The 22,152-nt window shown below is 44.3% G+C and overlaps 1 pseudogene across 1 annotated transcript in view; it reads right to left on the reverse strand.

Moving 5' to 3' along the window:
* Positions 1-22,152, reverse strand: part of LOC311139138 — a 77,814-nt pseudogene that overhangs the window by 12,243 nt on the left and 43,419 nt on the right. The window contains exons 23-47 of the transcript in view: positions 21,889-21,942; positions 21,583-21,627; positions 20,113-20,166; positions 19,579-19,623; positions 19,057-19,110; positions 18,214-18,258; positions 15,184-15,237; positions 14,612-14,718; positions 14,142-14,195; positions 13,536-13,580; positions 12,094-12,147; positions 11,786-11,830; positions 9,878-9,931; positions 9,672-9,725; positions 9,207-9,260; positions 8,970-9,077; positions 8,354-8,443; positions 7,924-7,977; positions 7,648-7,755; positions 7,240-7,347; positions 6,788-6,841; positions 3,249-3,302; positions 3,040-3,147; positions 2,822-2,874; positions 1,192-1,245 (exon numbers count right to left, since the gene is read on the reverse strand). The product of the transcript in view is annotated as an uncharacterized misc_RNA (transcript). The remainder of the gene's footprint in view (positions 1-1,191; positions 1,246-2,821; positions 2,875-3,039; positions 3,148-3,248; positions 3,303-6,787; positions 6,842-7,239; positions 7,348-7,647; positions 7,756-7,923; positions 7,978-8,353; positions 8,444-8,969; positions 9,078-9,206; positions 9,261-9,671; positions 9,726-9,877; positions 9,932-11,785; positions 11,831-12,093; positions 12,148-13,535; positions 13,581-14,141; positions 14,196-14,611; positions 14,719-15,183; positions 15,238-18,213; positions 18,259-19,056; positions 19,111-19,578; positions 19,624-20,112; positions 20,167-21,582; positions 21,628-21,888; positions 21,943-22,152) is intronic.

Below are 22,152 nucleotides of genomic sequence, written 5' to 3' on the forward strand. Positions count from 1 at the left end.
CAACAGAACCACTTGAACCAACACACTGTGACTGGAGGACTGAAATATTTAATATTTCATTTAAAGGTTTCTTGTGTTGAGGTTGTTTTGTGTGTCTGCTATTCCCTGTCAGGGTGCTGAGACAGCAGCTGCATCATCAGCACTAGGATAAAATATTGACTGTTGTCTGTGTGTGTGAGTTCTCTGTTGATGCGATCTGAATAACAGAGTTTCAGTCTCTCTGTGGCAGTGTGTGTGAATGTGGAAGTGTGTGCTGGCTGTCTCGAGAGGAAAACAGTGAAAGCATCTCTCTCTTTGGTAGAGTGCACAAATTGGAGCGTGTGAGTGAGTGGAAGACTATCCTGCCTGCAGTGCAAGCCAGCTCTTCTCTTTCCCACAGACTCAAAGCTTCTCTTTCTCTATTTCCCTCTCACTCCATCACCTGTATCAATCAATTTATGGATCGCTCCATCTCTAAAGTCTTCTGTTTCCATGGCACCATATGAATCCGACCTGGGTTCAAATGGTATTCAATATCTTTCAAATAGTGCTTGATTGAGCTTTGATAGAAAAACTGAACCAACGGGATAGTCCCAAAAGTACAAACACCACCCATCTAGCACTCCAGGCAAATGCTCAAATAAAGTATGTGATCTATCAAATTATATTTGTACCCACCTAAATCCATACCACTGAATCCTTACAAGCATTTCACTACACCAACAATAACATCTGCTAAATGTGTGTATGTGACCAATACAATTTGATTAGATTTTTGACTGTGTGTGGCGTGGCGTGGCTTCTTTCTGGCTCTCTCTCGTGAATAATTGATTGGTGTGAGATGTTGAGAGGTTGGCCATTAATAGAGGTAAATATAACTTCCTCTCAGGGATGATTGTCTAATACTCCTTAATGATTTATAGAGCGGTAAATATAACTCCCACTGAGGGATTACATTCTAATACCACTTAATAATTCACAGCTCCAAACGGCAGAGGGTCTGGGAGAGGGGTAGAGGGTAGAGAAGGGTGTGTGCTGTGTGTGAAGTAACAACCCTATTGGTGGGTGGGTTCTGATAGTCAGTAATGTAGAGTTGAGCAGAAGTGAGAGCTGTGCAAAATAGTATACCGTCTTGCAACATAGACCAATCCAATACTGCACCAAACCCAATACATAGAAAGGTGGTCAGATAAGGTAAGAAATATACTGTACCTCTCCACCGATGGACCCCTGGGGGCCTCTGGGGCCATGTTGTCCTGGAGGGCCCTGAGGAGAAAAGAGATCATTAGCCATTGGCTTGAGACAGCACACACACCTCTATCCCAAAGGAAGAGGACTGTGTGACCCACCAGGCAGCTCCTCCCTGGGTACAGTGACTGTGAATGCTAGTCATTCAGTCTACTGAGGGCCTGGTGGCTGGTGCAACATATCCCCAGAACAGAACCAGTCTCTATGACATGATAAAGACACCATGAGGACAGGCCATTACCCTCAATGACTCTCTCACTCTCACTCTCACTCTCACTCTCTCACTCTCACTCTCACTCTATAATGAGGAACCTCTAGTCCTTTACAAGAACACATTATCCAGGCTACAGGGGAAATTAGAGCGCTCCAGCCAGTCAGTGTGATGGGATACCACAAGCTATTCATCATAACTGCTCTAACTGCTCACTTCCAGTCCAGAGTTAATGGTTAGCTGTGCTTCACAAACACTGAAAACCCAATACAGTGAGAGACTGTACACACAGCACTAAGACAGACAGACATACATACTCCAGAGACTACTACATCCACTACAGTAAGCACATATCCTATAATCCTGCTACTGGAGAGCTACTCAGGCATTAGAAGCTGCAATCCTGTGAACCTCAGCATTCACACATGGATGAGGCTTTCCCAGTGAGATCTCACATCCCTCTCTCTATCCCCCCATATATTTTGTTCCCTCTCATCCTCCCTCTCTCTTTTTCCCTCTTTTGTTTTTTTGTTCCGTTTTGACGCTTCCTTCCCCTCTCCCTAATCAGGCTGAGTGTGCTGTGGCGCTAGCTGTGTGTGTAGAATCTTATTTAGCATGCTTTCACGGTCTGTGGTGTTCTGAAATGACTGTCACAATAGAAGGAAGATGCTCATTAGACAGGCCCGGCTCAGGCTAATCTGATTAGCAGCTGTCACGCTGCCATCTTCCTCCTCAAACCACCTCTCTCTCTCTCTCTCTCTCTCTCTCTCTCTCTCTCTCTCTCTCTCTCTCTCTCTCTCTCTCTCTCTCTCTCTCTCCCTCTCTCTCTCTCTCTCTCTCTCTCTCTCTCTCTCTCTCTCTCTCTCTCTCTCTCTCTCTCTCTCTCTCTCTCTCTCTCTCTCTCTCTCTCTCTCTCTCTCTCTCTCTCTCTCTCTCTCTCTCTCTCTCTCTCTCTCTCTCTCTCTCTCTCTCTCTCTCTCTCTCTCTCTCTCTCTCTCTCTCTCTCTCTCTCCCTCTCTCTCTCCCTCTCTCTCTCTCCCTCCTTCGCTCCACTGCCTCTTCCTCCCTGTCACTCTCTCACTCTCTCTCTCTCCTCAGAGGAACTCCTTGTTACATGTAGACACAAAGCCCTAGTCCTCTCTGGAAGTGTAGCTGGACGTGTCATGGCTGTTCTGTTCTGCTACGCTCCAGTCACTCTACAGGGAGCCAGACTCCAGACACTGCCTCCATGAAGGGTTTTACTTTAGTTAGGCTTATACCACAATGAAGATGAGAGACATGCTTAAGGAATGATCTTTGGTGGGAGAGTCCAGTGAGGCTGCCAGGTCAACAATAGGGTATAGGGAAATTATGTCATGGTCCAATGGTATGTCCAGTACTCACCATCGTGCCCACGTGTCCACTGTCTCCCTTCTCTCCTGGAGTCCTGGCATGCCCTGTAAAGACAGAGTATGGTTAGAGGCGCAGTAGTAGGGATACTGCAATGCTATCAGCTATGTGCTGTCGATGAGAGATGGTACAGTCCACCTGTCAGCTATGTGCTGGAGTAGAGAGATGGATGGTACAGGCCAACAGAGGGGTGTCTCGTCTCGTCTCCTCACCTGTAGTCCAGTGGGTCCTGTGGCACCCTTGTGGCCTCTCGCTCCCTCGTCTCCCTTCGGCCCGTACATCCCCTGCTGGCCCCTTGGCCCCGGCTCCCCGTCCACACCCTAAAACACACGCAGGGGTCAGTGCTGTACACACATTCAGTACACACAAACACACAATCACACACCCTTTGAATAAAGACAGATACATTGAATAGACGTACCGGTAACCCTGGATGGCCGACAGGCCCCTGGATTCCAACAAGTCCTGAGGGGCCCTGGAGAAGTGACCGAGAAACAGAGATGCTGCTGACAGTATACTGCAAATCAATCATACACTGCAGGAAAACACTGCTGTGTCGGGAGCTAAAAAAATAGTTTGACAGAGCTGCCAGGGCTAGGATAAAATATAATGCATGAAGATGCACAGTGCATGCTAATTAGACCATGAAGAAATGCTTATAATGCCTAAAGCTGAATATACCAGCTCACATAATATACAGTTGAAGTCGGAAGTTTACATACACCTTAGCCAAATACATTTAAACTCCGTTTTTCACAATTCCTGACATTTAATCCTAGTAAATATTACCCGTCTTAGGTCAGTTAGGATCACCACTTTATTTTTAGAATGTGAAATGTCAGAATAATAGTAGAGAGCTTTTATTTCTTTCATCACATTCCCAGTTGGTCAGAAGTTTACATACACTCAATTAGTATTTGGTAGCATTGCCTTTAAATTGTTTAACTTGGGTCAAATGTTTTGGGTAGCCTTCCACAAGCTTCCCACGATAAGTTGGGTGAATTTTGGCCCATTCCTCCTGACAGAGCTGGTGTAACTGAGTCAGGTTTGTAGGCCTCCTTGCTCGCACACGCTTTTTCAGTTCTGCCCACACATTTTCTATAGGATTGAGGTCAGCGCTTTCTGATGGCCACTCCAATACCTTGACTTTGTTGTCCTTAAGCCATTTTGCCACAACTTTGGAATTATGCTTGGGGTCATTGTCCATTTGGAAGACCCATTTGCAACCAAGCTTTAACTTCCTGACTGATGTCTTGACATGTTGCTTCAATATATCCACCTAATTTTCCTTCCTCATGATGCCATCTATTTTGTGAAGTGCACCAGTCCCTCCTGCAGCAAAGCACCCCCACAGCATGATGCTGCAACCCCCGTGCTTCACGTTTGGGATGGTGTTCTTCGGCTTGCAAGCAACCCCCTTTTTCCTCCAAACATAACGATGGTCATTATGGCCAAACAGTTCTATTTTTGTTTCATCAGACCAGAGGACATTTCGCCAAAAAGTACGATCTTTGTCCCCATGTGGAGTTGCAAACCGTAGTCTGGCTTTTTTATGGCGGTTTTGGAGCAGTGGCTTCTTCCTTGCTGAGCGGCCTTTCAGGTTATGTCGATATAGGACTTGTTTTACTGTGGATATAGATACTTTTGTACCTGTTTCCTAAAGCATCTTCACAAGGTCCTTTGCTGTTGTTCTGGGATTGATTTGCACTTTTCGCACCAAAGTACGTTCATCTCTAGGAGACAGAACACGTCTCCTTCCTGAGCGGTATGACGGCTGCGTGGTCCCATGGTGTTTATACTTGCGCACTATTGTTTGTACAGATGAACGTGGTACCTTCAGGCATTTGGAAATTGCTCCCAAGGATGAACCAGACTTGTGGATGTCTACAATTGGCTGATTTCTTTTGATTTTCCCATGATGTCAAGCAAAGAGGCACTGAGTTTGAAGGTAGGCCTTGAAATACATCCACGGGTACACCTCCAATTGACTCAAATGATGTCAATTAGCCTATCAGAAGCTTCTAAAGCCATGACATAATTTTCTGGAATTTTCCAAGCTGTTTAAAGGCACAGTCAACTTAGTGTATGTAAACTTCTGACCCACTGGAATTGTGATACAGTGAATTATAAGTGAAATAATCTGTCTGTAAACAATTGTTGGAAAAATTACTTGTATCTTGCACAAAGTAGATGTCCTCACTGACTTGCCAAAACTATAGTTAGTTAACAAGAAATTTGTGGAGTGGTTGAAAAACAAGTTTTAATGACTCCAACCTAAGTGTATTTAAACTTCCAACTTCAACTGTACTGTATAGTTAATTACAACTGCACATAATTTTGTCAACACTTAATTAAAAACCATTTCTCTTTTATTGAGTCATTCATTTGAATTATCCTAGTGATAGCAGCGGGTGACAGGGGGAGGATACTGCCAGGTGTATAATACTGTGACTGGTGATGTCATATCCTGTCAGGTGTGTAATACTTTGACTGGTGATGTCATATCCTGTCAGGTGTTTATGCCGCATTCAAAACAACTGGGAACTCGGAAATCTCTGACTTTTGACTTCAGTGCTTTCAAGACAACTGGGAACTCAGGGAAAAAACTAGCTCAGACTGGGAAAAATCATTTTGAACAGTCATCCAAGTCGGAATTCCAAGTCGGAAACTCAGCATCTTTCTAGAGCTCCGACTTTATGACCTGAAGATCACTGACGTCATGATTTGACCTCGTTTTTTTGTGATGTCATATCCTGCCAGGTGTGTAGTACTATGGCTGGTGATGTCATATCCTGCCAGGTGTGTAGTACTATGGCTGGTAATGTCATATCCTTCCAGGTGTGTAGTACTATGTCTGGTGATGTCATATCCTGCCAGGTGTGTAGTACCAGAGCGGATTTACACCGCCCAAAATCTGTCCACATGAGATAAGCCCTTTTTTGTATGGAGGTCTATGAGAGAGTATCGAATTACGTGAGACTTATTTGATCTAATAGAAGTTTCGTAATGTTTAGGCTGTTAGAAATGTACTGATATAAGTGGATGCATGTGGCATTTCGTCAACTTTGATAAAAACGACTTAGTTGTGGCTGTTGTTCACACGCGTATCTGCCCACTCATTGGCTAGAATGGTCCCACCTGATCTCACCTTCCTTCAATCATTGAGGACGTATTTCCATTGTTAGAGGGGTCACTTGGCTATATTGTTAATATTGGTAGTACGGTGGCAGGTGATGTCATATTGTTTCAGGTGTGTAGTACTGTGGCTTGTGATGTCATATCCTGCCAGGTGTGTAGTACCAGAGATACTGGATATAATGACGAGATGCTTGTGTCTGCTCTAACAATGGGATTCGTTGTCCACAGAGCGGAATGGCGGGCTGTCAAGCTCCCGCCTATTCCTCTCTTTGGATTGGTGGATACATCTCGTTTGAATAACTTGTTTGAATATTCTATGAGGAGTGTCGACGTCAACCGCCTGTATCAATGGAGAGTGAGATGCTAGCTTCATGAAAATGAATAGTCTGTTCTCGAATTTCAACAGGGACAACTCTGATAAAGTGTTTTTTCTCAAAGTTGCCGGGATGTCACATGCATCACACTTATATCAGTACACTCGTAACAATCTAAGCATTATGAAACTTCTATTAGATCAAATAAGCCTCATGTATCAATTTATGTTTATCTTGACTAAATTCGACACTCTCATTGCCCCCCCATACAAAAACTCTTCACCTGCTTAATAATTAAGGATCTGCTTAACGTGGGATCTCGATTCGCCACTGTGGCTGCTGATGTCATATCCTGTCAGGTGTGTAGTACTGTGTCTGGGGATGTCATATCCTGTCAGGTGTGTAGTACTGTGTCTGGTGATGTCATATCCTGTCAGGTGTGTAATACTGTGGCTTGTGAGGCTAAAAGACAGTGTTGTGATTGATATCTCTCCAGATGAAGACTCACAGATTCTCCTTTGTCTCCTTTACTGCCCTTCTGGCCTGGTCCTCCTGTCTCGCCCTGTAGACAACACACACACACACACACACACACACACACACACACACACACACACACACACACACACACACACACACACACACACACACACACACACACACACACACACACACACACACACACACACACACACACACACACACACACACAGACACAGACACACGTTGCAGAGATATAGAGACACACACATAGTAACCCATACCCCTCCCATCCACACAACATCAAGGCCACTAGGTGAGTGGACTCCCTGGCCAATAAGGACAATAAATAAATTGACAAGCAGTAGAAAACCCCAGCAGTGCTTCAGGCCTTGAAGGCCAGTAGTTGGATAGCCCTAATTTGTCCCTCTACAGTGGTATGGTACCTACTGTACTGTACGTGTGTACAGGTGTAAGTACCTTGTCTCCGTCCTCTCCTGGAGGCCCAGCGGGGCCAGCAGCCCCTGGAAGCCCCACAGGCCCCTGCGCCCCGTCCTGTCCAGCCGGCCCGATGGGCCCCTTCTCTCCCTAGGGAACAGATGGATGAGGAAACATTGTTTGTCTAACCACCGCCACTACACTAGTCTCATATTGCACCAAGACATATTGATTAATAGATAACGCAGAGAGAGTGGAACCCGCAGACACACACACACACACACACACACACACACACGTAAACACTCATTATGACACATACAGTACAGAGGAACCCACACATGCAGTTTATTTCTCAGTAATGAGCAGTAATGTACGTATGTCCATTTAGAAATTGACTAGCGTTGCATTAGAAAATAAATAAATAAGGAAATGAACAAAGGCTCTTACTGGCTCGCCCTTTTCTCCCATTGGTCCTCCAGGGCCGACCCCACCAGAGCGTCCGGGCTGACCAATAGCACCAGCCGTTCCAGAAGGCCCTTTCTCCCCAGTGGCTCCCTGGGTAACGACACGATGGGAGAACAGAGAGGAGGTAAGAGGACAATGTCACATGATTCACTTTTTGATTTAGTACACTGGTAATGATCTCCATGGTAACAGCCTACCCCTCTACATGTCCTTGAAAATGGGAATTAAACAATTGCAACATGATGAAATCCCATTTACCACTGCTCCTGACAGACCGGTGGGTCCTTCTCCTCCTTTCAGTCCAGCAGGGCCCTAGAGAGAGGCAAGTATACAGAGGTGAGCCAATCAGAGCCTTCATCACAGGAAATCCAACCAATCAGTTTCCATCCCACTGTCAGAGTATACAGTCATCAGATAGGCGACCATCAGTTATTTCAAGTAAATGACTAAGGGTCAGTTTCCCAGACCCAGATGAAGCCCACTCTTGGACTAAAAAGCAGCACTCCATTAAAAAGTGCCTTTTAGTCCAGGAATAGGCTTGTTCTGGGTCCGGGAAACTGGCCTTCAGTGATTTTCACATAAAACACTGGGTGCTATACAATACAGTAGCACTTTACATCAGTGCAGAATGTAATATGTCTGTAAGGTAAAGGTCAGGAGATGTGAGGTGGGTGCGTTAGCTCATTACCATGGCACCAGGGCTGCCCCTGCTCCCTCTGAAGCCTCGGAGCCCAGCGGGGCCACTCTTTCCTGGAGCTCCTGACGGACCCGGGTCTCCCTGGAAACCAGAACAGACAGAGAGAGACAGAGAGAGACAGAGAGTGAGAGTGAGAGTGAGAGTGAGAGTGAGAGTGAGAGAGAGAGAGAGAGAGAGAGAGAGAGAGAGAGAGAGAGAGAGAGAGAGAGAGAGAGAGAGAGAGCGAGAGAGAGAGAGAGGGGAGAGAGAGAGAGAGAGGATTAGGTCTGAGTCTACCAGTGAGCCGACAGCAGGGCTCTTATAAGGTGATAAATCCAGTGCAGCAGTCAAACCGACTGAGAGAAACATCCATATTTTATGAGCGGTAATGCACGGAGCATGGTGTGGTATGGAATGAGGAATTATTTTCTCCCCTTTATCAGTTTGGAAATTTGTGGGAAGGATAAATCCCTTGAGGTGAGGTGACATATCTTCTTTCTGAGAGGGTCCTGGAGGAATTATGTATGATCTTCTATAGATTCCTTTTATGATGATAATAATGATAGTGTTGAAGATGATGATGGTGGTGGTGAAGATGATTCATTGAAGATGAACACGACCGACTCACCTTGGCACCCTCCTTGCCTGCTGCTCCGGGTAAACCCGTCTCTCCAGGGGGTCCTGGTGACCCAGGGTGTCCTCTGTCACCATTAGGCCCAGTCTCACCAGATTTACCCTAATGACAAAACAAGGCTTGAGTTCTCATTACCCCACAGCTCTCATTTATAGGTTTGATTTTCATTGTGTCACAAAAGAACTACAAATTTAGTTCTAATCACTTCTCACTCCTGACTAGATAACTCACCTGTGGTCCAATCACACCCGTTGGCCCATGTGGACCAGTCTTGCCTTGGAAGCCCTGAGAAAGGAGAGATGATAAGTGAGAAAACAGCGAGTGAAGCCGTGACCCACAGCTAAGAGCTGAGAGAGAAAAAGCCAGCCTGACAGACAGAGAGAGAGAGAGAGAGAGAGAGAGAGAGAGAGAGAGAGAGAGAGAGAGAGAGAGAGAGAGAGAGAGAGAGAGAGAGAGAGAGAGAGAGAGAGAGAGAGAGAGTTATTTGTGGATAGTCTTCTATATGTAGCCTACTCTTGCACTTCATCTTGCACTTCAATAATTCAGCATCCAAGCCACAGCTTTTGTCTTGCTTGTTGTGGTGTTATTAGGGGTCATGATGAGTGTTGAAATCTATGTCCATATTTGGATGACGGCGAGAAAGTAACTATCAACCACATAATTCCTGGGTCATCATAGAATCTCAGTTTAACTCACTGGCTCCCCTCGCTGGCCTGGATGACCTAGTAGTCCGTCTTTTCCTGCCGCTCCCTGAAAAATAATATTGTACTTTTGATTAGCATAGACACACATACACACTAGATAGAGATAAACAGTGCAGACAGACACAACATAAGACCGGAAAGAAAAACAGAAATATGTTAAACAATGCAGCTGCTTGTCATTTGACACATCACACTTACATTAGGTCCCTTAGGTCCTGCCTCGCCGTTCCTTCCCTGTGGTCCTTGGGGTCCCTGTTGGGTCAACCAGACGACACAAAGACTCAATCCAGTGGACTATCTTTACCAGTAGGTATCGTACACTGTTATGGGGAGGTTTGTATCTGTGAAGCATAATTATACTTTTTCCTAGCAGGGTGTATCGTTGTATTATTATCATCCTATGCTAGCTATTATTAGATATGCTATTATTAGATATGCTATTATTAGATATGCTACAGTGGGGGGAAAAAGTATTTAGTCAGCCACCAATTGTGCAAGTTCTCCCACTTAAAAAGATGAGAGAGGCCTGTAATTTTCATCATAGGTACACGTCAACTATGACAGACAAATTGAGAAAAGAAAATCCAGAAAATCACATTGTAGGATTTTTAATGAATTTATTTGCAAATTATGGTGGAAAATAAGTATTTGGTCACCTACAAACAAGCAAGATTTCTGGCTCTCACAGACCAGTAACTTCTTCTTTAAGAGGCTCCTCTGTCCTCCACTCGTTACCTGTATTAATGGCACCTGTTTGAACTTGTTATCAGTATAAATGACACCTGTCCACAACCTCAAACAGTCACACTCCAAACTCCACTATGGCCAAGACCAAAGAGCTGTCAAAGGACACCAGAAACAAAATTGTAGACCTGCACCAGGCTGGGAAGACTGAATCTGCAATAGGTAAGCAGCTTGGTTTGAAGAAATCAACTGTGGGAGCAATTATTAGGAAATGGAAGACATACAAGACCACTGATAATCTCCCTCGATCTGGGGCTCCACGCAAGATCTCACCCCGTGGGGTCAAAATGATCACAAGAACGGTGAGCAAAAATCCCAGAACCACACGGGGGGACCTAGTGAATGACCTGCAGAGAGCTGGGACCAAAGTAACAAAGCCTACCATCAGTAACACACTACGCCGCCAGGGACTCAAATCCTGCAGTGCTAGACGTGTCCCCCTGCTTAAGCCAGTACATGTCCAGGCCCGTCTGAAGTTTGCTAGAGTGCATCCAGAAGAGGATTGGGAGAAAGTCATATGGTCAGATGAAACCAAAATATAACTTTTTGGTAAAAACTCAACTTGTCGTGTTTGGAGGACAAAGAATGCTGAGTTGCATCCAAAGAACACCATACCTACTGTGAAGCATGGGAGTGAAAACATCATACTTTGGGGCTGTTTTTCTGCAAAGGGACCAGGACGACTGATCCGTGTAAAGGAAAAATGAATGGGGCCATGTATCGTGAGATTTTGAGTGAAAACCTCCTTCCATCAGCAAGGGCATTGAAGATGAAACGTGGCTGGGTCTTTCAGCATGACAATGATCCCAAACACACCACCCGGGCAACGAAGGAGTGGCTTCGTAAGAAGCATTTCAAGGTCCTGGAGTCTCCAGATCTCAACCCCATAGAAAATCTTTGGAGGGAGTTGAAAGTCTGTGTTGCCCAGCGACAGCCCCAAAACATCACTGCTCTAGAGGATATCTGCATGGAGGAATGGGCCAAAATACCAGCAACAGTGTGTGAAAACCTTGTGAAGACTTACAGAAAACGTTTGACCTGTGTCATTGCCAACAAAGGGTATATAACAAAGTATTGAGAAACTTTTGATATTGACCAAATACTTATTTTCCACCATAATTTGCAAATAAATAAATAAAAAATCCTACAATGTGATTTTCTGGAATATTTTTTCTCATTTTGTCTGTCATAGTTGACGTGTACCTATGATGAAAATTACAGGCCTCTCTCATCTTTTTAAGTGGGAGAACTTGCACAATTGGTGGCTGACTAAATACTTTTTTTCCCCACTGTATTATTAGCGGTGTTATCATTATAGCTCAACTCTGTGGTTGTTAGGTTGTGTGTCAGACTGGAGCTTACCTGGTCTCCAGTGGATCCTGGTGGGCCTTCGTGTCCAGAGGTGCCCTGATTGGTGGATCATGTAGAGGGTGGAGGATTGGAATAGAGAGATAAACTGTTATTGAGCCTGTTGGTCTATTCATTAATGTTATGAAAATATATGTATTTTTACCATTGTTAATCATTTCATTGGTGGTCTTTTGAAAGGACTGCTGAAATAAGTTTCAAACATGTAGCATCAGCAGCAGAGTATTCCCTCTTTGCACCAGATGGCATGTCATTCTGTGCTGAACTGTAACACTTACAACAGCGCCTGTTCCTAAACCCACCTTGTCTCCTGACTTTCCTGTTGGTCCTCTTGCTCCTCTCCCCCCTCTGGCACCCTATGGAAAAAAACAACATCAGCAGAGTCCTCTTTATGACAACAGAACATCCATAGGAAAATAATAAATGACAAGGGGTGAGTGAGCGTTCCTATGACGTAAATCAGTGGTCACCAACCGGTCGATCGCCAAGGCATTCCTAGTCGATCACCAAACATTTCCGTAAAAAAAATAAAGACTTGCGTTCCTATTTGTTGTTATTCGTTTCGTGCTGTTGGTGGTAGGTGCACTTGATTCAGCTGCCCTGGCGCCGGGAAGGCAAAGTGTTCCCATTTTGAACCATTTCATATGTCGGCAGGCCCAAGAAGGCAAATCAAGTGCACTTATGGGCCTACCGCTGGCCAATCAGATAGCTCAGATCACTGTGTCTGCACAGTTTCCTCCCGCCATAGACTCAAAAGAAGCCTCGAACGTACAGCAAAGTTGATAATGTGAGATTTAAAAACTTTTAAAACCATGGCTAGAGAGACTCAAAGAATACAGCAAAGAGCTGCTGTTTTTATGAGTTAGTTCATGTTTAAGTTGTTATTTAGTGCTGTCAACACTTTGTTGAACACTTTATAAGCCATAAAATGTGCGTTCTCCCTACTTCCACTCGCGCTACAACCTGCACTGCAGCTGCAATTAATGAGTATAGCAAGATGTTTAGATAAGCTAGCGTTGTTATTATTAGCAGCTTGTGTCTTTTTTTATATCAAGGAATATTTCACTTTCTCTGTTCATAGGAGTAACAACATCAATTGGTGCATGAGGCAGATATAATGCAGTGCAACTTGAGTTGCGCCATCAGCTGGAAGACTGTGTCCCCTTTTCTCAGCAGAGGGAGGGAGAGAGGAGGGACGGTGAGTCAGGTGAGAGGCAGCTTCACAGCTGCTCCCTCTCTCCCCTCAGACTGACCATCAGATGCAGGCCATCAGTCCAGTAAAAAATAAAAACATTATTATGCTTACTCAGCTGTGCCTCACAAGTAATAAAACAAATTATCTATTACCAGTGTGATCATATACCTACAATTTTGAAATATAATAAAAAAATGGTCTGAGAAGAACAACATTGGCAGGGCAATTCAAGCATAGTGATAATGTATTGGGCCATTAGCCTACCGCACTAACCTCATCGCTACAGAACTGTTTTTAATTGGTTCATGTTACATAGGGTTATGTTTTTTAAGTCATGTTTTTTTTTTTGTGATCTGAGCGTTAGATCTCGGCTTACATTTTGACTCAGAAAGTGATCTTGACTCAGAAAAAGTTGGTGACCACTGACGTAAATGAATGGTGTGCAATGTCAGTTGGTGAGAAACTGTGACAGACACCTCACCATGGGCTCAATGCAATAGAGATCAACAGACTTAGATGCTGTAAGACCAGAGGAGAAATCTAACTCACATTAGGACCTCTCTGACCCCCAGTTCCTGCTTGACCAGGTGGACCCTGCAGAAGAGAAGTCCACAATTATTACTATCACTCAGTCATCTATCACTGAAAACAGTACAGGCCGTTCACAGATCTTTGTATGGTAAGAGGAGCATTACAGTAGAGTGTTTAATACGGTTCAATATGGTTTAATACGGTTCAGTATGGTTCAACACGGGTCCTATGGTTCTCACCCGTCTTCTTTCTCTCCCAGAACCCCAGCAGAACCGGGAAACCCCACGGATCCCTGGAGAACACACACAGAGTTAATCATGTGCAGCCTTACATTATTCATGCATCAGCCACAACATTTAATGAACTAATAATTAACCACAATATCGAATTAAGCAAAATCTAATCCATAAGTCAAACACACTGCCTTAAATACGACATTAATCAACTTGCTAATGAATTGTTGTCACTAATGAACTATTAATAAAATATATATTTTTAATCAGCCATTTATCAGGCTTTATTTTGGATTTGACAGGAATGAGCCGAGCCAGAGAAAGACACACTTCTTTCTGTTTCAAAGTTTTAAGGTAGAACACATTTTTAAAGCTCTTAATTGGATTTCACCTTGGGCCCCTGTCTTCCTGGGTATCCTGGCAACCCTGGGACACCCAGTTTACCCTGAGGAAGGAGAGACAGAGAGAGAGCGTGAGAGAGACAGAGAGACAGAAAGCGACAGAGCGAGCGAGAGAGAGAGAGAGAGAGGAGAGAGAGAGAGAGAGAGAGAGAGAGAGAGAGAGAGAGAGAGAGAGAGAGAGAGAGAGAGAGAGAGAGAGAGAGAGAGAGAGAGAAGAGAGAGAGAGATAACAGAGAAAGAGAGTGGAATCATGGTTGACTTTGCAACACTGCCAAAAATAAAGAGAGCATAATGCATGCAATTACTGTATGACATGGTTTAGCAGGGTATTCATGTGCTGTAGCCGACACACTGAACACGCATATGTCCATACTTCTGCATAATCCCAATAACTCATACATATTGCATAACATGACACACATACAGTAAATGTTAGACTAGTGAAATAATGTTCCTGTACCTCTCTCCAGCTATGCCAGCACCTCCAGCCTCTCCTAGGGGTCCCGACTGACCCTTAGGCCCCTCTGGGCCGTCCTCTCCACGACCTCCTGTGACCCCGTTATCACCCTACACACATAGCACAGAGAGAGAGATAGGGAGAGAGAGAGAGAGAGAGAGAGAGAGAGAGAGAGAGAGAGAGAGAGAGAGAGAGAGAGAGAGAGAGAGAGAGAGAGAGAGAGAGAGAGAGAGAGAGAGAGAGAGAGAGACCACACAGCACAGAGAGAGAGATGGGGAGAGGGGAGAGAGAGAGAGAGAGAGAGAGAGAGAGAGAGAGAGAGAGAGAGAGAGAGAGAGAGAGAGAGAGAGAGAGAGAGAGAGAGAGAGAGAGAGAGAGAGAGAGAAAGAGAGAGAGAAAGAGAGAGAGAGGTGAGAGAGAGAGAGAGAGAGAGAGAGGGAATAGGAAGATAAGAGAGAGAAGCAGACAGAAAAGCAGGTCAGACTAACTGAGATCTCCATCTCATTCTACAATAAAATACCTTATTCGTTCATAATGAGAGGCGTGTGTTAGTCTGGCGTGGGGTACACTCTCACCCTGTCTCCCTTGAGGCCCATGTCACCTTTGAACCCAGGGAAGCCATCTTCACCCTGCGATGTGAAGAGGAGAAGGAGACAGTGATTTCTAATGATTCATGATTTTTTTTTTAAACCTTTATTTAACCAGTTAAGCCAGTTGAGAACAAGTTCTCATTTACAACTGCGACCTGGCCAAGATAAAGCAAAGCAGTGCGATGATGATTCATTAATCACAGTACTGTGATCTGGCAGATGTCTGATCTATTAAATCTCTATGAGGGATGTCATAATAAACCATGAAGTAGAAATGCGATGCCTTTACAGCAGGGGTGTCAAACTCATTTGGGTTCAGGGGCCACATACAGCGCAATCTGATCTCAAGTGGGCCGGGCCAGTAAAATAATAGCAAAATAACTATAAATATCGTCAACTCCAAATCTTTACCTTTGTTTTTCAATATTATGCCTTAATTTATCATTTAGCCTGTGCATTATAACTCACAGATCACAGTGGATCTACAAAGGCACAAAACATTTATTCACAGATAGGCCTATGGAACTGAAAAAATGGCATTTCACTTTGATTAAAACAACTTGTTTATTAACTTATTAACTTAACTTATTTTATGTACAGTATACATTCTGACCACCTGAACTGACTCACCACACTATGCACAAACTAAAGTGGGAGCTATGAAGAACGTTATCACAATGTTCATGGTCTTTAAATATTACATTACCACAGTAAATGTTATTTTTTTCACAGAACTGTATTCTTCAGAGTGCAAAACGTCTCTTAAAGAGCATTACAAGTCTTACAATTAGACTTGACCTACTCGCTGTTTAACCCCCTCCCCTCTCTTTCTCTCACTGCGGCCTACCGGCTGCTCCTGAAACTTGGCATCTTTTAGCCTTCACGATTGCATCAATATCAGGTGTCAAATTCTGAGTAGCAGCCAATTTCATAATGTCATTTAAGTGCTTGTGTGTTAGCCTTGAGCGCAGCTTTGTTTTATTGATGTTCATTACAGAGAAAACCTGTTCACAAAGATAGGTAGTCCCAAACATGCATAAAACCTTTGCAGCCAGGGCTGTTAATTTGGGGCACCCTGGCAAGAGATACTGATAAAATGTGTCCAAGCCCACAGAGGCAAATTTGTCCTTCATGCCTGAATCACACTGCAAGTCAATTATTTAGAGTTGGATGTCAGCGGGCAGATCAGAAGCCTTGACTGTGAATGGCGAGCAAAAAACGGCAAATTCTGTCTCAAGTTCACCGAAGACCTGAAACCGCCACTCAAACTCCCGCAGCAATCCTGTAATCTTGTCTTTGTATTGAGCCATGTCAGCATTAAGTCCGGTCGCACGCACATCTCTTAGACAAGGGAAATGAGCGGTGTCACCGCTAGATAGTTGTGTCTCCCAGAGTGACAGTTTCAACTTGAATGCGCGTATGCTGTCATAATACTGAGTGACAACTTTTTTGCGGCCCTGCAACATTTTGTTAAGATTATTCAGGTGCTCTGTAATATCCACCAGAAAGGCAAGATCCTGCACCCATTCTGGGCATTTAAGTTCCTTCACTGGTTTGCCTTTTTTCTCCATGAACTGTTCAATTTGCTCTCGTAGCTCAAAGAAACGCTTCAGCACGGCACCTCGGCTTAACCACCGTACTTCAGTGTGGTATGGCAAGCCATGCGTAATGTCTTTATCACTGAGAAGACTGTCAAACTGACGGTGATTCAAACCTCTTGCTCGGATGAAATTAACAGTGCGGACAACCACCTCCATGACATGATCCATTTTTAATGATTTGCAACACAATGCTTCCTGGTGCAAAATACAGTGAAATGTCCAAAACTCTTGTCCTCCATTTGCGGCCTGTAATTTATCTCTGAATTTTGTCACAACGCCTGCTTTTCTCCCAATCATTGATGGCGCACCATCTGTAGCCAGGCTGACGGCACGGGACCAGTCCACTCCGACTCTGTCCAGCGCACCAACGAGAGAGCTCATAATGTCATCCGCTGTTGTAGTATCCGTCATAGGTACCAACCCAAGGAACTTCTCGGTGACTGTCAAAGTCGCATCAACACCACGAATGAATATGGCCAGTTGAGCAACATCTGTAATATCAGTGCTCTCATCAATTGCAACCGAAAATGCAACAAATGACTTGACTTTGTGATTCATTTGGCTCTCCAAGTCTGCCGAGAGATCTGAAATTCTATCTGCGACAGTGTTTCTCGTTAGGCTAATGTTGGCAAAGGCCTGTCGCTTTTCAGGGCACACGATTTCTGCAGCCTTTAGCATGCATGTTTTCACGAACTCACCCTCAGAAAATGGCTTGGATCCTAACGCTATCTCATTAGCAATAAGGTAGCTAGCTTTCACCGCTGCATCACTGACCTCTCGGCTACGGGTAAAAACAGACTGCTGTTTCTTCAGACCCACTAACAATTCATTTATCTTCTCTATTCTCAGTTGTCCTCGCAAATGGTTGTATTTTTCACCATGATGAGTCTCATAGTGGCGCCGAATATTATATTCCTTGAGCACTGAAACTTGCTGATTACACACCAAGCACACAGATTTCCCATTCACTTCTGTGAATAAATATGAATCAGTCCATTTTTCTTGGAAAACTCTGCACTCTGTGTCAACTTTTCTCCTTTTTGACAAAGACATTTTGGTAATGTGGGTAATTTTGACAACAAGAGCTTAATAACGATAAGGCAAGATCGGCAGATGGCGCATTCTGGGCGCGTTGTCTGTCACGTGCTGTTTATTTCAGGATCTCTCATTATTTCAGTGCGAACTCTGCTGGACAAATTTGGAATATCTGTTCCTTAAAAAAAAAAAAAGTGGACGTCGTCTCGCGGGCCGGATTGAACCATCTGGCGGGCCGGTTCTGGCCCGCGGGCCGTATGATTGACATCCCTGCTTTACAGTATCTGACAGTGAGACAACTGGTACTGTGACTGTGAGTAATCACGTCTATTCTTCTAGTTTTACAGCAGAATTACTGTAAAAATGACTATTTTCTCACCTTTTCTCCTTTACTCCCCTTCAGACCTCTCACTCCATCAGCTCCCTGTGAAACAGAGACATTCAAATACAAATAGAATCAGAACAGGCCACAATATCACTGATGATCACCATTCAAGACGATACTGTACTACTGTACTGTATTCATAAGTAAATAAAAGTACTATCAACAGCACACCTATTGTAAGAAACATCATGATTTGACCCTGGAGAATGACTTATGAATGATGATTGATTTGCTCTTAACCTGTCACTGCCCTGCTATTGACCAGTTATTGACCATCTATTAACGATTGTAGCCGAGGACAGCGTGCGCCTTAACGGCAGTGACCTAGAGGTGGAATACTGCTGGTGTGAATATTACTTTGAGTGAGTAGACAGCCCCAGCCATGATGCAACACCACAACCTATCCCCTCAAGGCACAATTTGAATTCCATGTGCATACGCTAAATTCACACACATGCATGTACACGAGTACATACACACCCACCCACCCACACGCAACCACCCACCCACCCACACGCACCCGCACGCACACACACACAAACACCCACACCCACAATCCCACCCGCCCACACATAAACACGTTCCTCTCTCCTACAACATTGTAATTTTTACTGTCCATAAATGTTATTCCCACTGTCATTAGATCTCCTCCCGAGAATAAACCTGCTCTCTCTGAAACTGTCAAACACACACTCACACACACTCCCACAACATGTCCATCACAGGTAGATAGATACACACTAGAGAGATTGAAATGTCTGAGGGAATGGCTATCTCTCTAAGCATGGTACCTTTGAGGACATTTCAACCGTGATCATTACATAGCATCTGACTCACCTTGACACCGCGAGTCCCTGGATAACCAACAGGCCCTTGGGCTCCAGACAAACCCTGTATGACAAAACAACATCAGGATTCATCTGTCTGAAAAGCACTATCCATTATACAGATGCTAGTGAGCAATTGTATAGGGCTAATGTAGTCAATTCACACAATGTCAATAAGTGCTTTTGACCGGACAATGACGATGAGTGTACTTTATGATAATTACGATATCACTGATGAGCGTAATGGAGGGATGTGATTGCGCAATGACGATGACATTGTTAAAATACAATGATGAAAAGGATGAGTCAACATGAGTGAGCGCACAATGATGATGATGATGACAGTGAGCTAATGTGCACAAACATTATTATAATGGGAGTGGAATGGAGTGTCCGATGACAATGCATTAAACGAATGCGATATGAGAATTAAGATGAGTGAACGTGATTGGATAATAGGGATGTTCATATGACAGAACAGTGGTATGATGACCCAGGCAGGTCTGGTCTAATGGTCTGTACTGTAACTCACATTGAGCCCCTTCTCTCCTGGAGGGCCTTCTCTTCCTGGATGGCCCTGCACACATTGAACAGATCTAGCATATTAGAAGCCTTATAATAAGACATTGTAAAGGCTCACACATGTTTATAACAAGTAATACAGCATTGTACCAGCCGGCGGTACTTTACTATTATAACTATCCACAGATTTCCATGGCTGTTTAGAAAAAATCAATGGAGCTTGATAGACAGTGCAAAGCAAAGTGAATACAGTACAATGTATAGAGAGAGAGGGACTTGGAGGAGGGTGATGTGTCTATAGAACATTCAATTATACATTAATCATAAAACCTATTCACTACTATGTAAACCATATGGATGTAAGAGTTTAGCTAAGCCCTTTTGTAAACAGATCCTTCCTTCATTCATAGAGCTAATTGAAATACTGCATTGGAGCACTTTCCCAATGCCTTCTGTTCTCCCCTGCTGGTGGAGAAGAGGTAGCGCACCCTGGTAAGGTCAGTACTATCAGTGCTGCTGAGAGGAATCAGATGGATGTACTTACAGAAGGGCCATCGATGCCAGGGAGTCCCTGCATCCCACCCTTCCCCTGGGGACCCTGTAGGGGACAGAGACAGATCATGAGTGGTGAATCTTACTGTATATACACATCAATCTCAAGGGTAACAACCAAGCTACAACAACGTGATATTGGGTCTTAAAATATGGTGACATTTAATTCTTAAATCACCTGAATATCTGTATGTGTTTTTGACTATGAATTGCCTCTAGCTCAGCCATACTCAACAGGTGGACCGCGGTCTGGATCCGGAAGCAGAACGGGGTCAATACGAACCGCGGGAACCGACTCAGTCGGGCTTTCAATTTATTAATGTGGTTGAGAGTTGTAACAGTAAAATGCACAAGGTAGTGCATGGGAAGTTTTCCTCTTGTTATGTCATTCACTGACAGACATTAGAGAGCTATTTATAACATGTCAGAAATGTACAGTTGATCAACTAGCCCATGTTAGCTAGGTAGGTATGTTAGGCTAACCAGCTATCTAAATCTTGTAGTTATCATGGCCAGAAGATGTGCCCATGGGGGCCTCCATTGATTTTGTTGACCCACTCAGGTATCATATGAACACATTTAAGACATGGCAAAATGTGTAGAATTGCAGGAAATTTGCTTTAAAACTGCAACATTTTCTCTCTGCCCCATGGCAAAATGTGTAGAAGAATTGCAGGGAAATGTTGTTAAAAACTGCTAAATGTTCTTTCCACCATCAAGAGGGGAGTGAACAGTCTGGGGTCATATCGGTCGCGACTTGGGAGGTGGGGGTTTGTTACTACGCCGATAAAGACAATATCCATCCGGACCTTTACCACCTTGGAAATGTGTGTAACCAGATCTTCTCAAATAGTAGTTGAGTACCCCTGCTCTAGTGTGAGGAGAATCTGGTGTGTGATAGCACAGCACTGACTCCCTGCCTGCCTGTGTGTGTGTTCCAGTGTGTGTTTCTTGGATATGAATTTCCTGTCAAGTGTCCTCTGTAGTCTGAATAGGAGCCAGGAGCCAGGAGTGGCTGGTACTGTGTCACGTCCTGGCCTATAGAACTCTAGCTAGTTTGGTCAGGGTGTGAATATTCTAGGTTTGTATTTCTATGTTTGGCCAGGTGTGGTTCCCAATCAGAGGCAGCTGTTGCTCGTTGTCTCTGATTGGGGATCATACTTAGGCAGCCAGTTTTCCTGCCTGTGTTGTGGGATTTTGTTGTGTTCCTGTTTAGGCTTGTGTGTTAGCCCTTTGGACCGTCACGGTTAAGTTTGTTATTTTGGTAACTGTGTCGTGTGTTTATTAGTTAAATAAACATGTACGCCTTTCACGCTGCACCTTGGTCCGACCCTTCTCTTAACGTACGTGACATACTGGGTGACAACGTTCAAGCCAGCCAGCCTCCCCTGGGGGCGGAGCTGATAGCGGTCACAAGATCAGGGCTTTAAATCTGAAATGAAGAGAGAGGCATGGTGCCTACCTTTTCTCCTGGCAGGCCGATGGGACCCTGAGAACCAGGCAGGCCCTGGACCAGAACAAAGCATTAATCAGGTTAGGTATCACAGAGTGAGAGGACTGGGAAGTCAGATTGGAGTGTGTGTGTGAGAGAGAGTGAGAGAGAGAGAGAGAGAGAGAGAGAGAGAGAGAGAGAGAGAGAGAGAGAGAGAGAGAGAGAGAGAAAGGAGAGAGAGAGAGAGAGAGAGAGAGAGTTGAGACTATGTTTGTATGGATTATGTTTTTGACAACATGTTGTTGTGTGTTGACATTGTGTGAGGTTGTGGGTTACCTGTAATCCAGGATTTCCTTGTTGACCGTTGGGCCCTGTCTCTCCAGGTGGCCCCTGAGACAAAACAACAACAAGCATCACACACACTTTCTCTTCACACAACCCTGACCACATGGACAGAGCCCCTCATGCTAGGAATCCTAAACAGGGTCATGGGACTGCTATTCCACTGTGGTCAATGCTTTTTAAGCTGTGTTTACTTTAATCAATTAAAGTCACTCAAATTCCACAGGTCTGGTTGTGTTTCTAAACACCATCTTTAGA

The sequence above is a fragment of the Coregonus lavaretus genome (genome assembly GCF_964263955.1).
Source record: "Coregonus lavaretus genome assembly, chromosome: 2".
Lineage (NCBI taxonomy): Eukaryota > Metazoa > Chordata > Actinopteri > Salmoniformes > Salmonidae > Coregonus > Coregonus lavaretus.